The sequence below is a fragment of the Cottoperca gobio genome, chromosome 3, assembly GCF_900634415.1.
Source record: "Cottoperca gobio chromosome 3, fCotGob3.1, whole genome shotgun sequence".
Classification (NCBI taxonomy): Eukaryota; Metazoa; Chordata; class Actinopteri; order Perciformes; family Bovichtidae; genus Cottoperca; species Cottoperca gobio.
The window spans coordinates 3,983,802-3,995,000 of NC_041357.1; the positions used below are offsets into that span (position 1 = coordinate 3,983,802).

The 11,199-nt window shown below is 40.6% G+C and overlaps 1 long non-coding RNA gene across 1 annotated transcript in view; it reads right to left on the bottom strand.

Annotated features, from left to right (window-relative positions):
* Window positions 1-628: 628 nt before the first annotated feature.
* The window catches only part of LOC115027683 (uncharacterized), a 21,762-nt gene continuing 11,191 nt past the window's right edge, over window positions 629-11,199 (bottom strand). The window contains exons 3-4 of the long non-coding RNA XR_003834392.1: window positions 3,812-3,889; window positions 629-1,524 (exon numbers count right to left, since the gene is read on the bottom strand). This is a non-coding gene — a long non-coding RNA (uncharacterized LOC115027683). The remainder of the gene's footprint in view (window positions 1,525-3,811; window positions 3,890-11,199) is intronic.

Consider the following 11,199-nt stretch of genomic DNA (forward strand, 5'->3'; position numbering starts at 1 on the left):
ACCCAATGTGAAACATCCGCTCTGAAACCTTGACATGGTGACAAGGAAATGCCTTGCTCCTAACAACTCTATTTATTGAATTGTAACGAATATTCCTGGCAGCGGGACTTTAACCAAACCCAGACTAGAGCTCACATCTGCACCCAATCAGCACAGGAGAAAACCCCTCTGTTCCTGCTCCCTTCATTTACTCACACAGTCCGGCACGGGGAAACAGAATGTTTATTTGAAGTAATACTTTGGTCAGAACTACTGGATAGCGATACGTTAGCATCGCTGCATGCATAATCTGTGTTTGAGAATAATGAAGAACATGATTTTTTTCTCTCCCTCTCTTTGTGCCAATAACTGAAAACTGTTGACATGAAAGTAAAATGTCACTTTGTTTCCTGCAGTTTGCTTGTGCACATGCAATTCACTTTACCTATGACCTGAAGCTGCTCTAAAACTTCATTTAAGACACAATAATCTTCTTAAATCTGTGAATCGTGGTGCCTTTATGGCAGCATTGTGTACAGTGCTGCATGTAAAATACAAATAACACACTGCATATCGAATCTTCCATTTTTTATTGACTTTTTTTCCAATAATAAGACACAGTACATTTTATTCATATATTTCTTTCGCTGCATATTTATCTCTGCTGCCTTTACAAGCTAACACATTCCCCACCTCGTTGACAGACAGGCCTGATGTCCAGCTTTGTAATACGCACAGCAAGCAGGACTTAACATACAAGTCAGTAATGCAGCATGAAGAGGCTTAAATTATACTGCAAACACCAACCCATGTACATACATAGTGACAAAAACACACAGGCATGCACCTTAAATAAGCATTTGCACAAGCAGCATGCAGCTCTGCACGCGCGGCTGAAAATAATAAAAGAGAACTAATACTGCAAGTGTGGATGATTGAATAAACAACACTCACACTCACATGCATACACACACAAACGCACACATCTAAAATATCGTCTCTATCTATCTTGTGTCTTGCTTTGGAGATGGATTCAAATTCAAATTTCAGTTTTTACATATTTGATAGTGGAAAGGGTATTCAAACAATCCCTCTTTTAATAACAGGCACCCTAAAGGCAAACATGTAATCACTCCAACAACATTTTTAAATGAGCTTGTTCAGATAGAACCTCCTTTTCATTTTCTGTTTGGAATCGCAAACTCTCTGATAAGGCTTAATGCTTACTTTGTTTTCATACAAATAATCAACGTATTAATTACTAAAAAGAGTTATGATTTAAGATAGTTTAGCACAGAAACAGTTACATATTTTTAAATAAACAAATAACAATGTAATTAAGAACTAAGCAAATAAAAGTTCCTTTTTCTAATTACTGCTGATGCTTTCTGTTTCCTTGTGTTCCTCAGTGTCTGCTGTTCTTCCTCTTATAGTTCATTTGATCTCTTCTCCTCACACATTTCCTTTTGGTTGTTTTGCCTGGAGAAGCTCGGGTCCTCACTGAGTGCCTGAGCTCTGAATGTTGTCACTGTTGTCATTTTGTGTCTGCAGCAGAGTTATGACCGATACACTGTGTTAGCGCTGGAGAGTTAGCATCACATCACTAAAATGTTAAACGTGTATTTATGTCAGATTTCTAATAAAAAAAACTTGGACTTGACAAAACATGACATTGAGTTACTTATAAAACCAGCGATCCTTGCTATCAAACATTAACGTAAGATGTGTAACTGTCTACACTGTAAGCTAGTGGGGAAGATCAGCTGTTCAGTTTAAACAAGATGAAACATCTTGTTCCCCAAAGAACAAACTTAAAGTGTTTCTCCAGAGAACTAATCATGAACCAGCTTTTCTCAGAGTGTAATGTCCCCAATATAATCATCTATTTTGACGTTTCAAAGCTTCTGACTGAACCATTTTATGGTGTTTTCAGCTCCTTTAATATCAATCACAGAGCAGTGAGGCCACGTGGTGTTCATCCTCAGCTTTACAAGCTGAGCACTGATTGGCTTTGCTGTTGGAACTTGTAGAACAAGGTTATAGAATCACTTCTCAGACTATAGAGACATTTATTTGCAAAATGTTAATATCTTGTCAGAATAGTGTCTTGTGATGTCATGTTGGTTATCCCCTTACAGAGCCACGCGCAGATCAACGGATCTACTGGATGGATTGGAACAAAGTTGCATACAAACATTCAGGTTCCGGGGCGATGACTCCTGATGATCTCTGACTTTTTCTCTAGCGTCGCTTTGAGAATGACATTTGTGGTTCTGAGTGAAATATCACCATGACTTGACTAAATATTGGATGGATTGTCTCAACCATCAGTACAGACATTCATGTTCCCCTGACGATGCATCGAGCACCATCATCAGGACAGATTGTCATTGTTTATGACCAAATATCTGCAAGTCATCCTCAGTTGTACGTTGTGTTTAGGGCAATAACGTGTTAGCATGATGCCACATTCAACTATGAATACAGTAGGCTTTGTACCTGTTAAACATTAGCATGATAGCATTGTCGTTGGACATGTTTGCATGCTAACACTTGTATTTAATACAGCCTTACAGAGCCGCTGGTGTGACAAAACAGTCAGACAGAGGCTCGTAATGGTACAGTCGCAAAATCACTGCAACAAAGTTACAATTTCATTATGTTTTAGATTCATTGTCCTTTAAGCATCTGAGCTGGCACAGTGCTGGAAGTACTTTGACACACACTGAGACTTGCTGATGATTCAAGACAAAGCGATGTGATCTCATGCTATATTGGTTTAATTCACTTCAGGCTATTTTGTAGGTGAAAGTCAATTCATCTGCACTTCTTGTCACACCCTCTCTTTGCCAAGAACAAGAAATCCTTCACATTCTGCTCCCCATCTGAATATTGTCACTCTCTCCTTCCCTCGTCCTCTGTCCTATATTTCTTTCTGTCCCCCCCCCCCTCCCCCTTCTTCACCTCTTCTACCCCTGCCGTCTTTCATTTAAATATTTCATCCAGTTGTCTTGCGGCCTCTACGGCTTGCCAAGTGTCATCTAGATCCCAGGGCCCGACACTAAAATGGAGCACGGAAGTCATTTTTAGAGGCGTGTGTGTGAGGAAGAGAGAGAGACAGAAAGAGGAAAGGAAAGGGGGAGTGGGATGAGAAGGAGAAGCAGCAGCTCGGCTGGGGTCTGAGACATCGGGTAGTGATAAGAAGTGAAAAGGTGGAGAAGACATGGGAGTGATAACTAATGTACTTCCTGTGTACTTCCTCTTCTCCCCTGTCAACCCCTCCCGCTGCCAGCACCCCCTCTCTCCTTCAGACTAAAAGATATAACTGATGTGTGATGTATCGTGTGCATGTGTGTGTGTGAGTGTGTGTGTGACTGTGAATCTTGGGTGATCTGACATGCGATGTAAAGGAGTTGGGCTTGAGTGTGAAGATGTACATTTACGTGTCTGTCGGACAAACTGACGGTTGATGTTGAGAGGTGTGTTTGTGTGTGTGAGTGAGTGTGTGTGTGTGTGTGTGTGCGTGTGTGTGTGTGTGTGTGTGTGTGTTTGTGTGTGTGCGTGTGTGTGTGTGTGTGTGTGTGACTAATGGGTGATGTGAAAGTGGGGTAGTGAGGGATGACATGGACAGATGAGAGAACGAGGGGGGCAGAGATGAGTGAAACTTCTACTTTAGCAAAGAGTGATGTGTTCGCTCTGTTTAACAGATGAGTGTGTTTTCTTTCCACCGAAGTGCGTGTGTGTGTTGTGTGTGTGTGTGCGTGTGTGTGTGTGTGTGTGTGTGTGTGTGTGTGTGTGTGTGTGTGTGTGTGAGTATGCGTGTCTCTCATACCCTGGTAGATCGTTGGTTCCGGTTGAGGTCAAAATGCACTGGATGATAACGAGTGATGTCGCAAATCTCTGCACCGGCCTGCAAAACAAGGAAGGAGAAGCACAGATGAGATCGTGACGACGAGGGAACAGTCGGAGTCGTCCTTTTGTCCTCGCAGCAAAACCGATTCTTGTTGTGGTTTCCATCATAGCTGTGAAAACACAACGACAAACACGGTTTGGCTTTCAGCACATGTCTGCCTGCGTTGTCAGGCTGACATGCACCGCCTCCCGCTGCAGCCCCATAAACCACGGTATGAATCACACCGACTGTACACTACATTAGTATTTCACTCTGCAGAGATCCCTCTCATCCCAAGTGTAAATGAATGTCGTGCTTCTGTCACTACTGTGTAGGTTAACAGATTAACTGTTTTATAAATAAAGAAAAGAAAGAGAGGAATCTGATAGTTATTATAAGATGCATAGCCATGTTGTCCTTGCCCGTTACTAATACAGTATCTATTTGTATGATCAACGTTAGCAGAGCTAAGTAGTGTTTTTTGCTCGTGCTTAAGTGTGCACTACAGAGCTACACCCGGTGTCATATGACACTAATGCAGCTCCAAATCGAACGACATCGGCCGACAATGGCATCAGAAATGATGATTATTACCCAGGGCATACCTGGTGACAGAAATCAAATGTAGATAAATACTTCACATACTATTTTCTTTATTTTAGAGGTTATTGCACCTTATAATTATAACCCCATAAACATTCATTATGCTTTAAACAATAATTATAGCACATTATAAAGCATTTATAATGACATCAAGTCAGTAGGTCCTAATACTTCACAAAAGTCACTCACTGACTTGTTTTTGCAAGGATCATAGTGCATGTTTATAATGCATAATAATGTGATTATACGTTGCTATAAGTGGCCATTGTTGAAGTAATGTAATTCCTTTGTTTTAAGTAAAACAAATTCAATCTAAAAAGTGACTGACTGACCAGCATTAATGAAGTATTATGATACTTTACCTTAAAAGTCATTATAAAACACTTTATAGTGTGTCATGATTATTGTTATAAAGCATTATAAATAATTACGAGAGCTTAATTATTAATTATAATTATACAGCACTATAACCAAATCATAAGATATTATAAGTATGTTTATAAAGCATTATAGACATGGGTTATAATGTTATAAAGAGTGTAACTGATATTACTTACAGTGGTATAATTCTGTGTATATGTGGTTTAAAGTGCTCCAGGTCACTGATCTCTCCAGCTCTGTATAGCACAGTATCTGTATTCCTACTATTATCAGTTTAAGGATTTCTTGTCCCAGGCAGCGCTGCATCACACAACACTTGTGTGGGAAGGTGTGATACTTAGAGATTTGGAGGAAACCAGCTGCTGGTTTGGTTTAAATGAACGTCAAGACACCCTGAGAAAAAAAAAAAACGTATTAGCCGAGTGGTTCCCAACATACAGGGGGTTCTACGATGAATCTAAGGGGTCATCAGGTGATTTCTGAAACAGTAAAACTAAAATGTTTTCAGACTTCTTTAACCTCTGCTTTCATTCTTGTGAAATATCACATGTTTTTTATTTTATTTTTTATCTCTCACAGTTTAAAATCTTTTTTCAAATGAAGCAGAAAATTATGATTCAATTCAACTCAAAGGCATGTGACCAAGATTAGCATGTAAACCTTGCTTTGAGTTAAAGGCTCACAATCAAAATAGTCTGAGAATCACTGTATAATAATATATATTCATGTAAGGACTTTAATCCTTAAACACCCAATTCAGTTCCTGGTATTGGATTTTTTCATGACCATGAACCTATGATGGATGAAGACATGTTACTTTTCCTAACTAATTTTTATTGACAACATCATTTTGTAAAATGATAATCAGTTTAAAACATCGTAAGTCGAAAATGTAGACAATGTTTAAAAATGTATAAAATATTTAAGTTCATATTTAAGTTGATAAGAAATGTGATTGGGTTAGAATAACAAAGTACATAAACAATATATAATGCTTTGAGTTCATGTTTGGTTTCACTTGCATTATCATTTTCTTGAATGCAAATCAGAGCCAACCAGAAAGGTTTAATGATTACTGGTGTTACACTTAGTTAGGAAGTAAAGAAACAAACAGAGTTATGGTCTCACATGTACTAATAGAGTAACACCAGGAAAATAGATATTTTGTAACAAATAAAAAACGCTCTAGGTTAGAAGCAGTTGCCCTAAGATTCTATTTGAATGCTTTTCATCTTCGGGGATCTATTTGCCTCACACACACACACACACACACACACACACACACACACACACACGCAAACACACACACACACACACACACACACACAATAACTTACCCGTGTGTTTCTGTGTGTATGACGCTTCTGTTCCACTTGCCAGGCTGCTCACTGACCCCCCACATGTGTGTTTGACCTTTCAACTCTGCGCTTCCCCCTCTGGAGAAAGACCCTCTGATGCACCTTTGTACATCCAAACACACACACAGCACATACACACACACACTGAACCATCCTTTGAGTGTGTGGATTTAGCCATGCGGGGCCGACTCCGGTCATCCACAGTAACAGATAAAAGGATATATCACTTCCTCAATCCCTAAAACCACAAGTGTGAGCTGCTGGACATATACACACGCACACACACACACACACACACACACACACACTCACACACACTCACACACACACACTAGGCACTGAGCTCCTGAGTCCCCCGCTTAGCACTTGATCCTCTCTCTGGGAGGTTGACACTTCAGAGGGAAAGCCTTCACAAACTCCCTTGGACTACACACACACACACACACACACACACACACACACACACACAGACACACGCTCAGACCCTTCACAGAACATATAGTATATCTCTGCGAGAGTCCAAAACCTCGGAGGCCTGTTCATGGTGATCTGCTGGTCAGCATCTGTTTACTGTCAAGGACGCTGCTTCCTATTTCCCCGACCATCAGTCATCACTTGCCCCACTGACAATCCAAATCTCAACATTGGAGGTGCAGGACACATCAAGAAAATGAGGCCAGTAAACAATCCTCCGTGTCACTAAATATCCTAAAGCTAGGACTGTTCTCTCTCAGAAGGGGAGAATGATTTGAGCATATTGACCTCCCCTCCGGCCTCCCCTGAGGTAGGGCAGATTGTCCTGCAGTGAAGTGCTAATTCAGACAGACATTGAGCAGACGTAGATGTCAAGTCAGCTAGCATCTTCGGGGGCCCAAGGGCACCTGGCCGCCAGTTTGTAAGGGAGATGGCGTGTCCACTGCACCCTGGGGTGCCTACATTTAACACAGTATCCTATCTACTGTTTGTGCAGAGGCGTGGACAAGCACATAGATGTTGGTTCAAGAAGAGGTCAGGGTGGGGGGAGCATGCACACACTTAGACGTACACACAATTCAAGTGCATGAAAGGCTAAAGTTTATTGTAACTGACAGATGTTTCCATTGTGGATTTATTGTATGGGGGATGGGGGATTTGTCACGCACTCCAACTCAACACTATTTCCTACACATAGGCCGAGAACATATACATCTAATTGTAGTTATTAACTTTAGGTGGCTTCTTAAAGTCCGACACTAGCTCGGTTCCCATTCAAATATATCACACATTTTAACAGAATTTCAAAAGAATGGGAAAATCGAAATGCGACTGGATGCTTGTTTCCATTCACTACCGTTATGCGATTATCATTCATCCAGCTAAGCAGTAGGTGGCGCCATTTGTCCAGTCGGAAAGTATTGCAATTTTCTTTTATCGGAGTTTCCACTCAGGTTTTTTATGCATGAATTGAAAATGTGCATAAAAAAGGGGCGGATGGAAACGTACCGGCAGTGAGACCTCGGTTATTTATTATTATTTTCATTATTTCCAACATTTTGGTTTAGCTCTTCCGTTTGTTTTTGGCTTAATGTTGAACAAGTCAGCCTTGAAATATTTTAGGAAAAGCAAAGGAAATACATTTACCGTGAACATTTTACAGATGAACGTGAAGACCTAGATTGATTTCTACATACTTTAAACCCTTATCATAACCTATAACCGTAACCCGTACTGCAGGGGGGTCACACAATTGTTTGTAGAGAAAGCAATTTGTTTTGTAATTTTTTATTTTTTATTATAATTTTATTTATTATTTATAAAAAAAATTACTTTGCCCATTCACATTCCCTCCTCCCCTGTAATTCGCCGAGGGCGGCGATACACACCCACAGTCAGAGACAGAGTGGAGGAAAGGAGAGGGGACCTCGTCGCACGGACCTCTTCAAGCCTCTTCTATACAACATATACAGTAGGGGGTCCCTGCTCCACGCTACACCAGTTTGAGGGTCCTTGGCCTGATAAACGTTGAAGACCCCTGCTCTAACCTAAAACTGACAAATATGAAATGCATACACAGATACATACTCAGCTTGTTTTCTTGCACTGAAACTGTTTTCGATATGTATGCAGAATCAAACTTCCCTTTTGTCACATCAGGGCCTCTCATAAGAGAGACAGCATCCGCATTGTCACAGAGGATAAACATGTGCTCATATCTTCTCTCACTATTCCTTTACTTCACTTTCTCTGTATCTCTCTACTGCCATTACATTCTCTCCTCCCATTTAGCAGGTATCTTATACAGGGTAGTGGTGGGATGGAAGTGGGTAGAGGAGGGAGGATTTGGCAAAACAGCAGGGAGAATGTCAGAGTAAGATAAACACAGGGTGCAGCTGAAGTGGTTTTGGAATCAGTTCAGCTGACGTGAGTATCAGACCGTTATTTGTCTCCACTGTGTGGAGTGGCTCCCACGCACTCGCTATACATCCTGAAATATACAGCATTTGACTACTGAGTGTTTCTGTAGCCTGCTATGTTTGTATAGCCAGCAATATCATAATACACTTTATAACAGGGAAGCTGCTAATAGTAGTTTTGAAGAGCTAATAGGCCTTTTTCACAAAGGACATTTGGAAAAGTGTAATTATTGAAATTATTGAATGATGAATGCCATCATAAGCTGCTTTGATTTCAGGTTCCTTGCATCGTGCATGCTGTCACTCTCATTGGCTTGATGATTATCTCTCTGTGCACTGTCGACACATACATTATGTTGAGGTCCTCACCATTGCACATGTGTCAGAGCTGGATATTAATGAGCTGTGGGTGGCATTTGGGACTGGCAAGAACATCGGATACATACCTGCCCATGAGATTGCCAAGTCTCTGGGTCCTGACAAATCAAGTCAGCACCTAATGAGCAGTGTACCAAGAAGTACACTGTTGGGGACAAGCACTTGATGTGGCACCAAATATGCCATCACCAACAGACTGGGGTTAGATGGACCCAAGCAATTGGAGCCCACTCTTGGACAAAGGGTTATGCTTTTTAAGGTCTGCTCAACATGCATGCAAAAAACTTGATATTATAAAGTCTAGCTGAGGTTCTCTGATGTCACTGAATTCACTATTAAATACTTAACTGAACAGTTAATGAGGTTATTATCATTGTAATCATTAGCCATCAAAACAGTGGAGTAGACATGACCTTTTCTGTGTTATCATGTTTAGTTCAAGAGATATGATGCAAAATACATAATAAGGTTATGGTGGAAAGAAAAATGGCCACCACAAGGCTTTTTCGCAATTGTTCCATGTTCAGGGAACTAAACTGGAGAAGTGTACCAAATATAATGCTTTTATAAAAAAGTAATTATTATTTCTACATGTCACCTGGACTACATTGAGATCTGAGAGGTTTCTCTTTTTTTCCCTTTCATAATCACCTGTGTCCGTGCGTGAAGCCAAGAAACTGCATTAGCCTGGAAATGGTAACAATAGGTATTAAATGTAAGAAAGAAAAACTTGGCCTTGGGTCTTGTGTTGGGTTGTGGCCTCACATTTGGCAGTACAAGGGGTTCATGGGGGTCAGATCTAAAAGGAAAACTATGGATTATTACATCTTGAGTCTTCATTTTATTGCATGAGACATTGGTTCTATTGATTATGATAACATTGTAATCAAGAAGTGACATGCTGTTTTTCTTTAAAGAAGGGCCTCAAACTGAGCCAGGTAAGCAAACACAAACTCCATATGGGCTGGGTTTCAAGGTGCATGGCATACTGGTGCATTGAAGTTAGTGCTAGCAAATACAAATATTTCGTAAAGTGTATTTTTCGGATTTGATATGAATGAGGTCTACACTGGTACCTACCTCCTCCAAGAGTCTTATGGACTTAAGTCAGTGATTACGCGAAGGATCAAAATGACAGCATTACATCGTTAAACGGGGATACAAACTCATTTGAGTACTGTGTGACAAAGTTTAGTTTGCTTTAGACAATGCAGGTGGTGATTATTACATTTTCCCTCTGGGTTTACTGTATCTCTATGTGTGCTCAGCTTAGATCATTCAGCACCAAAGACTTGACTCTCCTCGACCTGACTCGACTGCTGTTGGTACCAGCTTTATACATTGACAACAACAACACCTACGAGAGAGTTGAGAGAATAAAAACACGCTTTAGTGCCTGCTGGTCGTAATAATTGTTTTGCATTTTGATTAAATTACATCCTGCTATTTTACAGATGCCTAAGTGACTGCATATTACAATTAGTCTGAACCCCGAATTTGAACTTATATTGTTCAGCCTACTTCATAAAGAAATACCAAATAAAAAATAAATGGTACCAAAAAGCTCGTAATCGCCTCCCCCCCAATATGTGTAATGACCAGACACGCCATCAGATCTACCAAAAGCTAAAAGTCAGTTATATTATTTCCTCTCAATATTCAGTGTTAAACCGATCTTAAAACACACTGGATGTATAGCGTTCACTGAACTTCTCCTGCTTCTTGTTGGTGTCACGTTCTGTGTGCACAGCTCAGGAGTGTGTGCCAAAGTTGTTGGTCATCCTGTATCCTCTGCGCGCCATGCACGGATCTGTGATACACAAGTTGATTGCTCACATGTCTACACAAGTAAAACACAGTCTGCTTGAATCATACCATAACTGATGCACATGTTACCTATAAAGCAGTGTGTTTCTGCTCTTGGTGAGCACATCTGGACTGGTGTTTTTCACTGTTACAGGCTGTAAGATGATCCAAGTTCCACTCAGTCACTTGTCCAGTTTATTGTTGTGTCGGGTGGCAACTCTGAAATATGCGCTAGCCCTAAAGCACGCATTGTCTCTGGCACATGGTCCTAATTGCCCTGTGCCTTTGTTCTGTGCTTTACTGAAACTCCAACATGTTGCTGCTGGTTAAGGAGAAATACATAGCATTGGAGATTTTTACCAAAACAAGCTCTCGTACAGACATTGTTCCAGGTGTGTGTGCATTTAGA